Here is a 13,527-nt window from a genome sequence, read left to right on the forward strand (position 1 = left end):
GAATCTTTTTTTTTTAAGATTTTATTTATTTATTTGACAGAGAGACACAGAGAGAGCACAAGTAGGAAGAGCAGCAGGCAGAGGGAGAGTGAGAGGGAGAAGCAGGATCTCCCTGAGCAGGGAGCCCGACATGGGGCTCGATCCCAGGACCCTGGGATCATGACCTGAGCTGAAGGCAGCCACTTAACCGACTGAGCCACCCAGGCGCCCCTACTTCCTATTGAATCTTAATCTCAGGTTTTCTATCACAGTGGACTCCGGTATCTGATTTCAACCTGGGACTGAGACTTTTAAGGAGTAGGACAAGTGCTTCTCTAGAAAGTGAAATGGTCACATGACCAGGAGGGAGAGTTGGTCTTCAAAACCAAAATGTATCAACTGCCATTGATGGTTACTCATTTGATCCCAAGGGAATCCTTAGGTAGCCAAGAGGTAGAAGGAAAGGCTTACGTCCTCCAGCACCACGGAATCTGACAATGAACTGTGGACAGAAGCAGCCACCCCCACCTGCAGGTAGGATATGCAGATTTTGGCTTCAGCCTGTAGCAAGAAGGTCTGGGTAACTATATTAAGCTGGTGGGGGTATCATGACCCAAGGAATAGCAGACAGTGGGATATGAAGGCTCAGAGTCTGTGAGAGACTCTGTTTCCAGGAGAGCCCAGTGCATGGCCAGCAATTTCTCCTTTCGTGGTGTATAACCCAGGGCCAAGGAGGGCCGTTTCTTGCATTGGGAGCCCATGGACAATTTACAAATACCATGGGTGGTCCAGGGATTGCAGGAAACTGGAGAGGCGGTTGCCTAAGCCTTTTCACTTAGGGCACTAACGGGTGATTTTTTTTTTTTAAAGATATTATTTATGTATTTGAGAGAGAGCTCGAGCTGGAGGAGGAGGTCAAAGGGAGAGGGTGAAGCAGGCTCCCCACTAAGCAGGGAGCCCCATGACGCGTTGCATCTCAGGACCCTGAGATCATGTCCTGAGCCAAAAGCAGACGCTTCACCAACTGAGCCACCCTGTCGCCCCCTCACAGGTGATTTTAACTTGGACAGATCCTAAAGCCTTTTGTTGAGGGGAGCCCCACCCAATGTGGGCTCATTGACAAGTAACAGCCTAAATGGGCTTATGTAAAATTTATAGACAAGGAATATGTCACCTCCAGAACCCAAAAAAATACTGAAAGATGTAGGACTTGCATGTCCCTTTTTCTTTTAAAAGATTTTATTCAGTTACTTGAGAGAGAGCGAGAGCGCGAGAGTGAGAGCACAAGGGGCAGGTAGGAGCAGAGGGAGAGGGAGAAGCAGGCTTTCCAGTGAGCAGGGATCCCGGGACCCTGGGATCACAACCTGAACCAACGCAGACACTTAACCGACAGAGCCACCCAGGTGCCCCTGAACTTGTATGTCCTTAACAAATGTGTCAAACAAATGTCCTCACAGTAGGATGTCATAATGTGATGTCATACCTATGTTCCTGAAGAAAGATGGGTGTAGTAAGATCCTGCCCGCAAAGGTTGCAAGTGATAGCAGAGAGGTTTGGGTGCCCTGTGCATAACAAGGTAAAACGTGTCCCGTACAAGGTCAAGTCACATGTGACTGAGAGGATGTTGAAATAGGCACTAAACAGAACATACTGGAAAATCTATAATAGCAAAATAACACCATCTTTAAACTTACTGGGATTCAGGGTGGTTTTTTTTTTTAAGGTTTTATTTATTTATTTTAAAGAGAGAGAGAGAAAGAGCACAAGCGGGGGCAGGGGGAGGGAAGGGCCAGAGGGAGAGAGAATCTCAAGCCAACACCACCCTGCGGAAGGAACCCAACAGGAAGCTTGACCCTTGATCCTGAGATCATGACCTGGGCCAAAAGCTTAACAGACTGAGCCACCCAGGCACCCCTAGGGGTCTCAGATGTTTTAAGGGCGCCAGGAAGATATAGAAGTAACTGTCACAATGGATGAAGTTTTGTAGACTCACAGATCCCAAGAAAGGAGTTCCTTAGAGCCATGGAGGGCCTCCCAGGGAAGCACCAGGGTTGGTCAGGAGAAAGAGGGAATGAAGGGAAAATGTGGGCAAGACCCTTTATTGTGGTTTCCATGGGAAGGGACAGGTGAGGCAGGGTAAGCAGGCTTAAGACTGGCTAGTTTGAATAATTTCAGTGGGCTCCAGGCCATAGTGGTGTCTGGAGTAATCTGTCTCTGCCCCTGGGGTGATCAGGGCAGGGGATAGTGGCCTAAGTGTAAGAGCTTCCTGGAGGAGGTGGTTGGGGTGTAAAGACTCTGTATTGGTTGGTTTAGATGTGAAAGGTGTGCTCACAGGCAAGCTGTTGACCATCTCTAGGAATCAACTAAGCCTGCCAGGGACAGTCCCTCCAAAGTCAGCAAGTCTGAGATGTCAAAGCATTAAATACAGAAGCTAGAAAATATGGTTATTTTACTAGGTGTAACCATAATTGGAGCCCTGGTATTGAATCCATGAAGGTTAGCCAACTGGTGCATCTTAGCAGACATTAAAGTTAATTCAGAACCTATGTTTTAGAGGGCCAAAAGCCAATCAGCCTCCTTTTATCTTTTGCCATATAAATTATCTTAGTAAATCCTGGTTTTCCAATTGGGTCAAATTGCAAACCTATGGTCAATTAATTTGGGGTGGGAGGGTTCCTCCTCTTGTATCCAGTTTTCTTTCTTCCATTCCTCCTTTTTTTTTGATTTGTTTGTTTCTGGCTATACTTGTGGGGTGGAGGAGGGTCTTTTTAGCCTGCTCATCTTTCTCTGTTTTTTTCTGCCAGGAAGATCATTTTGTCCATGGCCAGAGTGGGAGCCTCAAGCCCCTGGATCCAGAGATGAGTCCCTGGATGCGCTGGGAAGCAACAACACTAAGAGAAAGCAAGTGTGTGGAGGAGGGGTTTTGCGCTGGGAGAGAAGTGGAGCACCAAACGGCCGACCCTCCACTTTTGTGTTTCTCATCAGCTCCTGAGACCTGGGCTGCCATGGATGTGCGCCTCCAAACCCTGAGGGCTCCGGAGGACACACGGTAACGGGGAGAGGAGCGGCACCTGGGGAGATGGGCAAGGCCACTCGCGTTGCCTGACCCACAGTGACTCAGGAGGCAGCCAGGGAGCCATTCTTACATCTCCCTGGGGTCGTGGCCCCCTTCCTTTCCACCCACAACACAGAGGGTCATCCCCAGGACGGTGCGTGCGGTGCGCTCTCCCCACCTGGATCTGTCTGTCTGCCCCAAGCACCGGCCCAACACCCAGTCAGTGGAACTCAAGCACACCAGTCAGCAGGTCATGGGGTTGCCGACCTCAGCGGGGAGCCTTGGAGACTGATACAGGCCAGATGGAGGTCACACTGATGGCACCTCCCTCCTAGATACAGTCAATTCACATCTGTACTCACCTTGTTGGCAAGGATGGGACATTAGTTTGGAAACGGATGGCGACCTCCATTGGAGCTAATAGAACACGAGCTAACACACAAGCTGGCCAGGGTTTGACAGTTCCCTCCCAGATAGTGATTGTCACCTCTGAATCAAAGCTCAGCAAAGAACAGAAGTGTCCTTTGCTTAGAAAATGACAGAGGTATATCAGTATATCTGCCTCCACCTTCTTCCAATTACCCTCAGCCTCACAATCCACACGTAGGGGGTTGACACCTTATACTACTAGCCGTTGACACTTATTACTGACTAACACCCATGGGATGTGTCCACTGCCAAGCTGGGAGTCTGTGCTTATTCAGTGGTTTGCATTACCCTCTTGGAAGAGGACCACTCAAGGAAAGAGGTGTATTTGATCTCACCACTCCCCCTGGCAAGCCTCCCTAGCCTCAGCCTTCCCCAGTCATTTCTACTTTGGCTGTCGATGAGCTCTTGTCCCTCCATAAAATACTAAGTAAGCTTTTGATATATGATCTTGCTGTAAGATATATACATTGGCTTTTTATTGTTTTTGTGCTTGTGTGTGTGTGTGTGTGTGATCCAAGCTTCTTAACGTTTGAGTGGATCCATTCAGTGCTCCAGGCAGAGAAATGGAACATACAAATATACTTCTTTATTTTTCTACAAAATGTTTTCTAAGAAGTGCAGTACAAAATATATATATATGGAGCATCTTAAATATGCATAATAATGAAACACGTGTGAACCACCCCAATTTGAGAAACGCTTGAGGTGCCTCTGTAATCCTTCCCCTCCCCATTCCCTAAAGGTCACAATATGGTGATTCTTGTTCTCCCCCCATTCCTTTCTTTTACTGTACAGTATTTTATCATATATGTGCCTTTCTCTAAACATTCGTTTTGCTTGGTTTGAACTTTATAAAACTGTTCTATTCCCTTCTTTCACTGAATAGTTATGTTTCTTACTTCAGCCATTGATGCTTGTAACTGGCAGCTCTAGTTCGCTTTCACTACTACGCAGTTTTGCATTGTACCAGTTTTCTGCACATTCCTTCCTCCAAATTTGAAAGGCGATTATGTGCGCAAAGCCCTTACTTAGCACAACTCCTGGCTCAGAGTCAGCGCTCCATGAACATTTGCTCAGTGATTGAGACTGAGCCCCGAGTAACTGTAACACTAACACTTGTTTCCTCCAGCTGGATTCTCTGCGCTTCGCCCTAATGCTGAAGATCTGCTAGCTCTTCCCCAGTGAATGACAGGTAGAAAATGTTCTGACCGCAAGAAGAAACCCGGTGCACTCCGCGCGCAGCCATGACTACAATTCCCGGAAAGCATTGCGGTGCGCCTATACGCCCTTTCCAGTTTAGTTCAGCCACCAACCACCCCCCGGCCCTGCCACCTTCCGGGTTTAGTGGGCGGGGTTACATTTTTATCCAGTGACCCCCGCCGCGGTGCCCGGGGACGAGGAATTGTCCAATCAGCGTCTGGGCAGAAGCGCCAATGAGCGGGAAGGTTGTTGGGCGGTTGACGTGAGCGGCGGGTCTGAGCCCCGGCAGCCGAGCGCGGCGGAAGCGAGCCCTCCTTCCCTCTCCGAGGCTGGCTCGTCCCCCCAGCGCCCGGGGACCCGGTTTCGTTGTTCTCGGTGGGGACAGCACCCCGGAACCTCCACGGCCATGGGCGCTCGTCCGAGGACGGCCTCTTTCAGCTCCTGTTCGTCCTCCTCGACAGACCCAGACGACGAGGGAGTGCGCGGCCCTTGCGAAGATGCTTCTCCGTGCAGAGGTGCCTGCCGGGCGCGGGGACCCAGCGTCCCCGGGGGCCTGGGGCCTGGGGCCTGGGTGGGGGGCGGGCCTGTGTCTCCGGAACACGCTCGTTCGCCAAAAGGGCGCCGTCACCTCGTGCGACCCTCGTTTCGCACGTGTGAAGTGCCCGGCGCGGGGCTTCATTCCTGGAGCGGAGAATGACCTCCCTTGTGCTGTGCGCCAGGCCTGGGGGGAGCGTGACTGGGAATGCGGCCTGCAGCAGGCCGGCGGGGTCTTGGCCTCCTTGGGGCTCGAGTCCTTATGGAAGCCCGACGAGAAGCAAGGAAGTCTAGCGTTGAGAGGGGAGGAGGAGTGCAGGTTCTTCCTCTTGCATAGGTCACATTCCGTTGGGGATCGTCAGGGTGCCCGTTGTGCACCTGAGATCAGGTCAGTCAAGGTGTGTTGGGGCGGGGCGGGGGGGATGGTCTGCCCAGGAGCACGTAGTAGTGGTGCGCAGAGCCAGGACTTTGCAGAGCTCTTGCGTGTCTGCCGCAGGAGGCTGCGTTCTAGGGGTGCAGTGGGGGCCGTGTTGTGAGCACAGATAGGTGTCGGAAAGCCCAGGCTGGGGTGTAGTTCGTTCGTTCGTTCGTTCAACAGAAAGTGTTGAGAGTGTACTTTGTGGTAGGCCCTTCTCTTTGGGGGGGTGGGGGGTGGGTATTCAGCGATTGGGAACCCAGGATAAATAGGACAGATACGGCGTCTAACCTATCACCACCTGGTTGGAAAAGACCGGAAGCAAATAATTGCCCATGAAATACATAATTACCGTTTTGCTTTGAGTGCTGAGAACTACAGGATGCATTCGAGTTTGTCTTTTAGGCAGTAATGTTTAAGCTGAGAACAGAAGGCTAAGAAAAAAAACGGGGATGTGGGAGGGTGTTCACTTAGAGCAGGGAAGGAGTGTGAACTGTGAAAGGAATTGAGGGAATGCCCTTGAAGCCGGGGCCACGTAGGGACTGTAGGGACTGTAGGGTGGGCAAGCCAAGGTTCGGGGTTAAGACTTGCAGTTTTTGTGGGTTCCTGGAGACTAAACATAGTGATTTAAGACATGGAGTCCAGAGCCAAGCTGATCGTAGCTCTGCCTCTCATGAGCTGTGTTCCTAAACCATTCTGGGTCTCAGTTTCCTGATGTGAGAAATGGAGATGATGATAATCCCACTTCTTAGATGATTGTAAAGATAAATGATATTTAACGTTAATGAAACACGTAGAGCCCTGTCTGACATGTAGTGGGTGTTAGTGGTGGTTGATTAAATAAAGAGGTAAATACATACATTGGTATTGAAGACTTGACGGTAGTGTGTGGTGAAATTTGTGAAGCTAAAAGCCTTCCAGCCAACTTCATTTCTTCTCCAGTGTTCAGGTGCTGTTGACCACATGTGTAGAACTGTTGAATTAGAAATAATGTTCGCATATCGACTGCTACTTGCTAAGAGACTCTGAAGTGCCATTGAAATAATCAGAAAATACTTTTCAGTAGCATAGTATAATTTTATTTAAAATGTATTGGTAGTCTTGATTATTCAGTATTTGTTGGTAAACGTTTTAGCAAACTTGCCTACTTAAAACAAAGTAAGTTAACTGTAGAGTAATTCAGACACAGCCAAAGGACAGAGAAGTAATATAACTAGAGCTTTCCTTTTCTTGACTCTCTAGGGGATAGTTTTTGTAATTTCTCTGTTCTTCTTTGCCTCAGTTTTCGATGCCCCCCTGTGTCTGCAGCCATCTAAACATTGTAGGGCAAGTTTGGGTTTGGAATTGCAGAGAGTACAGTGGTACCCAGCCCAGAGTGCACATCAGCAGAGCCTGTGGGGCTATTTAAAGAAAACAGAGATGTTCACGTCCTCCTCTACACTCACTGAGTCAGAGTCTTCTGGGATGGGCCCGGGGCTCTAAAGACCACGTATATTTGTCATCTGGTTGCATTTCATGAAAGCCTTTTTTGCACCGGGCTTTCCTTTATCTGAACAACATGCAAGAAGATTGGGAGAATCCATAAGTTAACGTTTGAGGACATTTTGCAGGGCTCTGTCCTTCCAAGTTCTGTGATACCGTGATGTGCATCTTCACTGTAGTGTGTTAAACCCTTAAACTTTGTCAGAAAGTCATGTGATTAATAACGTAGAGATTCCTTGCGTGAATCGTGGGCAGATCACTTTGTGCCTCAGTCCTGTGTTTGGAATGGGGATAAAAATGGTAGCCCACCTTTGGGATGTAAGGATTAAATGAGCAATAGATCCAAGGCAGTTAGCACCGGGTCTGACACAGAGTGAAGCCTTCCATAAATAATTCTTACTTCTTTTGCTTTCCCTCCATTATTTATTTATTTAAATACAGATTTTATTTACTTCTTTATCTTAGAGAGAGAGAGAGAGTGCATGCCCCTGGCGTGGGGCCAGAAGAGGAGGGAAAGGGAGGGGGAAAGAATCTCCAGCAGAATCCACACTGAGTGTGGAACCCAACTTGGAGCTCAGTCTCGGCACCCTCAGATCATGACCTGATGTGAAATCAGGAGTCGGACGCTGAACCAACTGGGCCACCGAGGCGCCCCTTGATTTCCCTCCATTCTGAATATTATTTGGTTCCAGCTATGTCCTAGCTGTGGGTTAGGCTGGTTCCTGCTGCCCTAGGTTACAGCCATAAAGCCCCTAAAATCGCACTAAGAAAGCCAGTTAGCCTCCCAGGACACCTAGGATTCCCTCCAGAAAAGGGAACCATCCCTTCCTCCCGTGACGGTGGTCAGCATCCTCCACAAAGGCCACGGGAAGCACACCTGTCGTTAAACACAGTGGCTTCGTTACTCATCCTGAGGGAGAACCCACGTCATGGGGACTGTGGGGCCAATCCGTAGGAAAGAGGGTGTTAGCAAGACCTTACAGGATTTGGGCTTTGGGCGGAGGTTTTTGGGAGTGTTCAAGGAAGCAGGGGTGTGCTCTGGTCTGGGTGCTGAGGCGAGGCGAGGCGAGACAGTTCTGGGATCGGGTAGCTCCATCAGTGTTTTCTAGAAGGAGGTGTGAGGAGCGTGACGGACGGTGTCATTCAGAAGGAAGACACTCGCTGGTATCAGGCGGGAGAGAGGAGGATTGGCATTTGGGGGTGGGCACGACAAGCTGGTTTTTGTCTGTTTGGACAAAAGAGCAAGGGGTCCTCTTTGGTGTCCCTTCATCACCGGGGCCACGGCACCTCAAGCTGCTGTTCTGCGAGGTCATTTGCGTGCAACCGGAGAAGCACGTGGCGTCTCCTGGAGCGCCAGGCCCGCGGCGACCAGCCGTGCAGCCCGGCTCATGGTGCCAGGCCGCCTCCTCGATGTCAGCACTGCTCTTGCTTCTTTGCCAGTGGAGGGGGGAAGCCTTCAAAAGACAAATAGGTGTTTGCAGGGCAGAAGAAACTAGCCTGGCCGTGGAAGCCCAGGGCTGTGTCATCGGCACCTGACATTGGGCCAGGGAGCGGGGAGCAAGAGAGAATTCTGGGGAGGTTGTCAGAGAATGACACGTGGGAGGACCAAGGGGTCAAGTGGGGGAGCTGACGTGCTCCGGGTTTTCGGACGGTCCCCAGGAGCCTCGTGGGAGATGCACTGCTGACAAAGAGCAGGTCTGTTCCCCTTTCCTTCCCTGTGGCCACAGCCCTGGCTCCGGTCCCTTCTCCTACCTGCTCTGTTGCAGCAGGTCCCTCTTGTTCTGCCTGCTTCTCCTCCAGCTCCCTCTCCCATCCACGTGCTCCTGCTCTGGCCAGGGTGATCTTCTTGGAATCCCACATCTTCTCCTGTTACTGCGTTCCTCAAAACCTTTTGATTCCCCATCAGCCACAAGGTGAGAATCTGTACTGTGTGGCGACTCACTTTGCTTTTCCTGATCCTCTCACGGTTCCCTGGGTCTCCCGCTGCCAACTGGAAATCTGTATATCAATGTCTCTGAATTATGGCAAATCCATTCTTTCCAAAACTTCTCAAGATCCCCTTCCTGTATTCTCCTCCTCGCCACCCCCAGCCCCCCCCAACTCCGTGAATCGGGCCACTGTGTCCTTCAGTTCCCACGTGCAAAAGGGAGGAGTCCTCTTGGAACTCTGCTTTTACTTCCTTACCCCCTTGTGTGATCATTCTCCCAGACCTGTGATTTTATCTGCTAAACATCTCTGGAATCTACCTCCTTTTCTCCACCTCTGCTTTTGCCCTCTCATTCCGAGTTAAGGTCATTTGTGGTCTGCACCATGGTTCTAGTCTGCTCACTGAGCTTCCAGGCGCTTCTACCGCGTCCAAATCCCTATCTCCCCCTGAAGCCAGAGGTTTGTGGAAGGCCCATTCGTTCATGTCACTGCCTAGTTTCCTGGCTTCTTGTTGCCGTTCGAGATAGACCCAAACGTTCCTTCTGTGTGTGCACGGCTGCTCCGTCCTTCTTCTATAGTCTTGCTTCCCGCTCGCCTTCCCTGATGTACACGATCCGGTCATTCCTTCCAATGTGCCCTGTGCCCGCCGGCCTTGGGGCGGCTCGGCTGCTCCCTCTGTCCAAGATGCTCTTTCCCCCACCCGCCTTGCCTCACGAGCTCTCATCTTCCCTCAGATGACTGCAGCAGTCACTGCACATTCTTTATTGAACGTCTACTCAGTTGCCAGAGGCTCGGTTCTTGTGCGCTTCCCGATGTGACCCAAACAGACCTCGGTGGAGCTGTTAGGGAGCCTTTCTTCCAGGGAGAGAATCAGCCAGGAAACACAGAGGCAAGGAATCTGGCGCATCAGGGGTCCTGGATGCTGTAGGAGCGTTGGAAGGGGTTGTCCTCTGAGCTGGGATGGCCAGGGACGGCCCCCTGAGGACAAGAGTGGGGAAAGCCTTGCAGGAGGTTGAGGGAGTGGGCCCTGTGCATGTCTGTGGGAACAGTGTCCCAGGCAGAGAGAAGGGCGAGTAGGAAGCCCTCCGTGGAGGGAGCTGGCCTGACTTGTTCCAGGAATGACAAGGCCAGAGTGAGGGAGAAGGGGAAGAGTAGCAGATAGGGTGTTAGGGACCTGGGATGGTGGCCACTGGGGGATTTTGAACTGAAGAATGAGGTGACCTGACTTGGGTTTTAATGGGATGAGTTCAGCTTCTCTGTTGAGAACAGCGAGGGGGGAAGCAGGGCGATGAGTTAGTAGGCTCCTGGAATATTCCAAGTCAGAGATGCTGCTGGCTTGGATCAGGATGGTAGGGGTGGAAGTGCTGAGAATCGATCCAGATTCTGGGTACGTGTTGAAGGGAGAGCTGATGGGATGTACTGACAGATGGGATGTGGGTGAGGCCGATGAGTCCAAGAAGGTGCCCAGCCTTCTGGCTCGTGTGAGATGCGGCTCCCTCCGGAGGCCCCTGACACCCGCGACAAGGTCCAGCCCCTTATCTGTTCTCTGTGCATCTCCTCTGGGGCAGTCAGTCCCGTTGCTCCGCAGACATCTCGTTTAATGTTTGTCTGCCCCGTGGGAATAGCGGTGCCGAGAGGGACCATGTGTGTCTCAGTGCCATGAGCCTTGTAGACCCCTAGTAAGTATTTCTGAGCCGGCCGAGTGATGAGGAACTGAATGGAGATGCTCATGGTTCTCTTTCCTGATGAGGGCTCCCAATTCCCATGTTCTGTTTCCCTGGTTTTGAGTGGTCTGTGTGTTTTAGAAACCAGGCCAGGGGCTGTAAGACGGAAATGGTATTGTGAGAATTGCAGAAGTTTCTCTGATGTCAGCCGCGTCGAAAAACGTCGCCCTCGACGTGCAAGTGGGTCAGAGGATCACCTCTTGGGAGAGGCAGCATTTTCTGGAGGGCCTAGGCCTTGCAGCTCACTGATGGCATCTTCCCGGCTCTGTCCAGAGTGCAGGGCTGGGATTTTGATCTGAAATATTCTGAAGGTGGGGGCTGCTGCTTTTCCTCCCCAGAGAAGACATGTCACTTGCGGATGAGAATATTCTGGTAAGGATAAATTAGCTGCCAAATTTGCCCATCAAGAAAGTCGAATAAATAATGGCTTTACTGGATTTGCGCTGCCTCCCCCCCATTTTTTCCAAAAGGGAACAAATTAATTTTTGAAAAGATCTGTGAAAAACAGTGGTCTCAGATCTAGAATACGAATTATTTTTCTTTTATGGTTAATTTTTTTTAAGGTTTTATTTTTAAGGGATCTCTCTGTACCTAACTTGGGGCTAGAGCTCATAACACCCAGATCAAGAGTCACATGCTCTTCCAACTGAGCCAGCAAGGTGCCCCTTCAGGGTTAACTTTTTAAATGACAAAAGTGAATACATATCCCCCACTCAGCCTCATTTGAATATAGTGTGCCTACAGGTTTTCATGCCTACAGTTTTTTAATGTCTGAATGTTTTTCCACAGTGGGGTTGTACTTTACGTGACGATTCTGTTTGTTATTTGGGTGGCTATGATTTTGCTATTAAGATAGGGCTGTGATGAACATCTTTGCATGTGTGTTTGAGTTTTCCCTCGAGATAGATTTCAGGGTAAAAACTTCTGCAAAATGATCCTCAGGAGTGGTTATGTCATTTTTGGTTCTCACCCATGGTAAATGAGATGCTAATCACAGAGTATTTCTCAGTCTTTTAAATTTTTTGTCAAGTGGCAGGGGAAAAATAATGCCTGTTTTCAATTTTTATCTCTCTCTCTATCTATAAATGTATGTTTTATATTTAAATTTAAATACGTATTTATTTTATATATATTTGAATTTATAGATGTAGCTCTATGTATTTATACACATACAAACATATTTCTAAAGATTTATTTGAGAGCGAACACGGGGGAAGGGCAGACGGAGACGGAGAGAGAGAATCTCAAGCCGATTGCCCACTGAGTGCAGAGCCTGAATGGGGCTGGATCCCACAACCCTAAGACCATGATCTGAGCCCAGATCAAGAGTCAGATGCTTAACCGATTGAGCCAGCCAAGTGCCCCTTACATTTATATTTTTATAATCACCTGTAATACTGAGCAATTTTAGTTGGTCCCTGTCACTGATACTTTTTTCACGGATACTTTTTTACATGAATCCTCGCTCGTTATCATTTTCCTGCTGGGTTGTTGTCTTTTTGTTTGGGTATTTATATTTTTCTTATTGATTTGTAGGAACTTTTTATAGGTCGGATAGTAGTCCTTTGCCTCTGTACTCGTTGCAGTATTTTCTCCCAAACGATTGTCTTTCGGTTTCGCTTGTACCATACATTTCAGGATACATTTCATTCTGAATCTCTGTGGTGCCCAATCTCATAGTCTAACTTTATAGCTTGTGGCTTTGGATAGTGCTTCAAAAGACCATTTTCAATCGCTGCATTTTCTTTTAGCACTTTTAGGGTTTGGGCTTCTGTTGCTTAGACCATTCATCTGTCTTTATTATTTTGTATGTTACAAGGTAGCACTTTTGTCCCTACACCATCTAGTGATGGTCTGTATCCCCCATGGATTTGAAAGAGCCCTTAAATGCTAAATTTTTATATATACTTTGACACAGACATGGGTATATCGTTCTTCACTTCCAGTTGGAATTGCTTTTTTCCTTTTGATGCCTGAACATTTTGCCTTGCGATATAACTTAGTTGTGAATTGATTGAGAGCGCCTATAGCTTGCTTCTAGAGTAAGAATAGGTTTGTACCGCTGAATAGCACCCTTTTCTTAGTTCATTTGAGCAGCTGTACTCTAGGAAGGAAGAAAAGAAAGGGACCCTGACAAAAAACATGTGTCTAAGCCTGTGAAAGCAATAGCTTTTTAGGTAGTCCTGCCATGTAGACTTCAACATACGTGTCATTGGCTGGAAGTCGTCATGTGGCCCTACCCCTAGCTGCAGGGACGTGGCGGGGGGGAGAATTTCTCACAGGGCAGATTAATACCTCGAACAAAATTGGGGCCCTCTTCGTAAGGAAGCAGGCGTAAGTGGATATTGAAAGGGGAACTCGGATTGGGGCACCTGGGTGGCTCTGTTGTTAAGCCTCTGCTTTCGGCTCAGGTCGTGATCCCAGGGTCCTGGGATCGAGCCCCGCATCGGGCTCCCTGCTCAGCGGGAAGCCTGCTTCTCCCTCTCCCACTGCCCCTGCTGTGTTCCCTCTCTAGCTGTCTCTCTCTCTCTGTCAAGTAAATAAATAAAATCTTTAAAAAAAAAAAAAAAAAGAAAGAAAGAAAGGGGAACTTGGTGGGTCAGCTCCATCTCTCATCTTTTTTTCTTTCCTTTAGAATTTCCCCAGGTAGGGGTGCCTGGGTGGTTCAGTCAGGTTGAACATCTGACTGTTGATCTCAGCTCAGGTCTCGATCTCAGGGTTGTGAGTTCAAGCTCCACATTGGGCTCCGTGCTGGGTGTGTTGCCTATTTAAAAAAAGAAACA

At 49.2% G+C, this 13,527-nt stretch overlaps 1 protein-coding gene across 14 annotated transcripts in view; it reads left to right on the forward strand.

The window, feature by feature from the left end:
- Positions 1 to 4,912: 4,912 nt before the first annotated feature.
- Positions 4,913 to 13,527, forward strand: part of LOC135364561 (thyroid receptor-interacting protein 11-like) — a 66,127-nt gene continuing 57,512 nt past the window's right edge. For all 14 annotated transcript variants that reach the window (XM_064592842.1, XM_064592843.1, XM_064592845.1 and 11 more), the window contains exon 1: positions 4,913 to 5,178. The gene's annotated coding sequence lies outside the window, so the exon portion shown is untranslated. The remainder of the gene's footprint in view (positions 5,179 to 13,527) is intronic.

Source organism: Mirounga angustirostris, unplaced genomic scaffold (genome assembly GCF_029215605.1).
Source record: "Mirounga angustirostris isolate CCGP_5_RB_7025 unplaced genomic scaffold, mMirAng1.0.hap1 SCAF_5, whole genome shotgun sequence".
In the NCBI taxonomy this organism is placed as follows: domain Eukaryota; kingdom Metazoa; phylum Chordata; class Mammalia; order Carnivora; family Phocidae; genus Mirounga; species Mirounga angustirostris.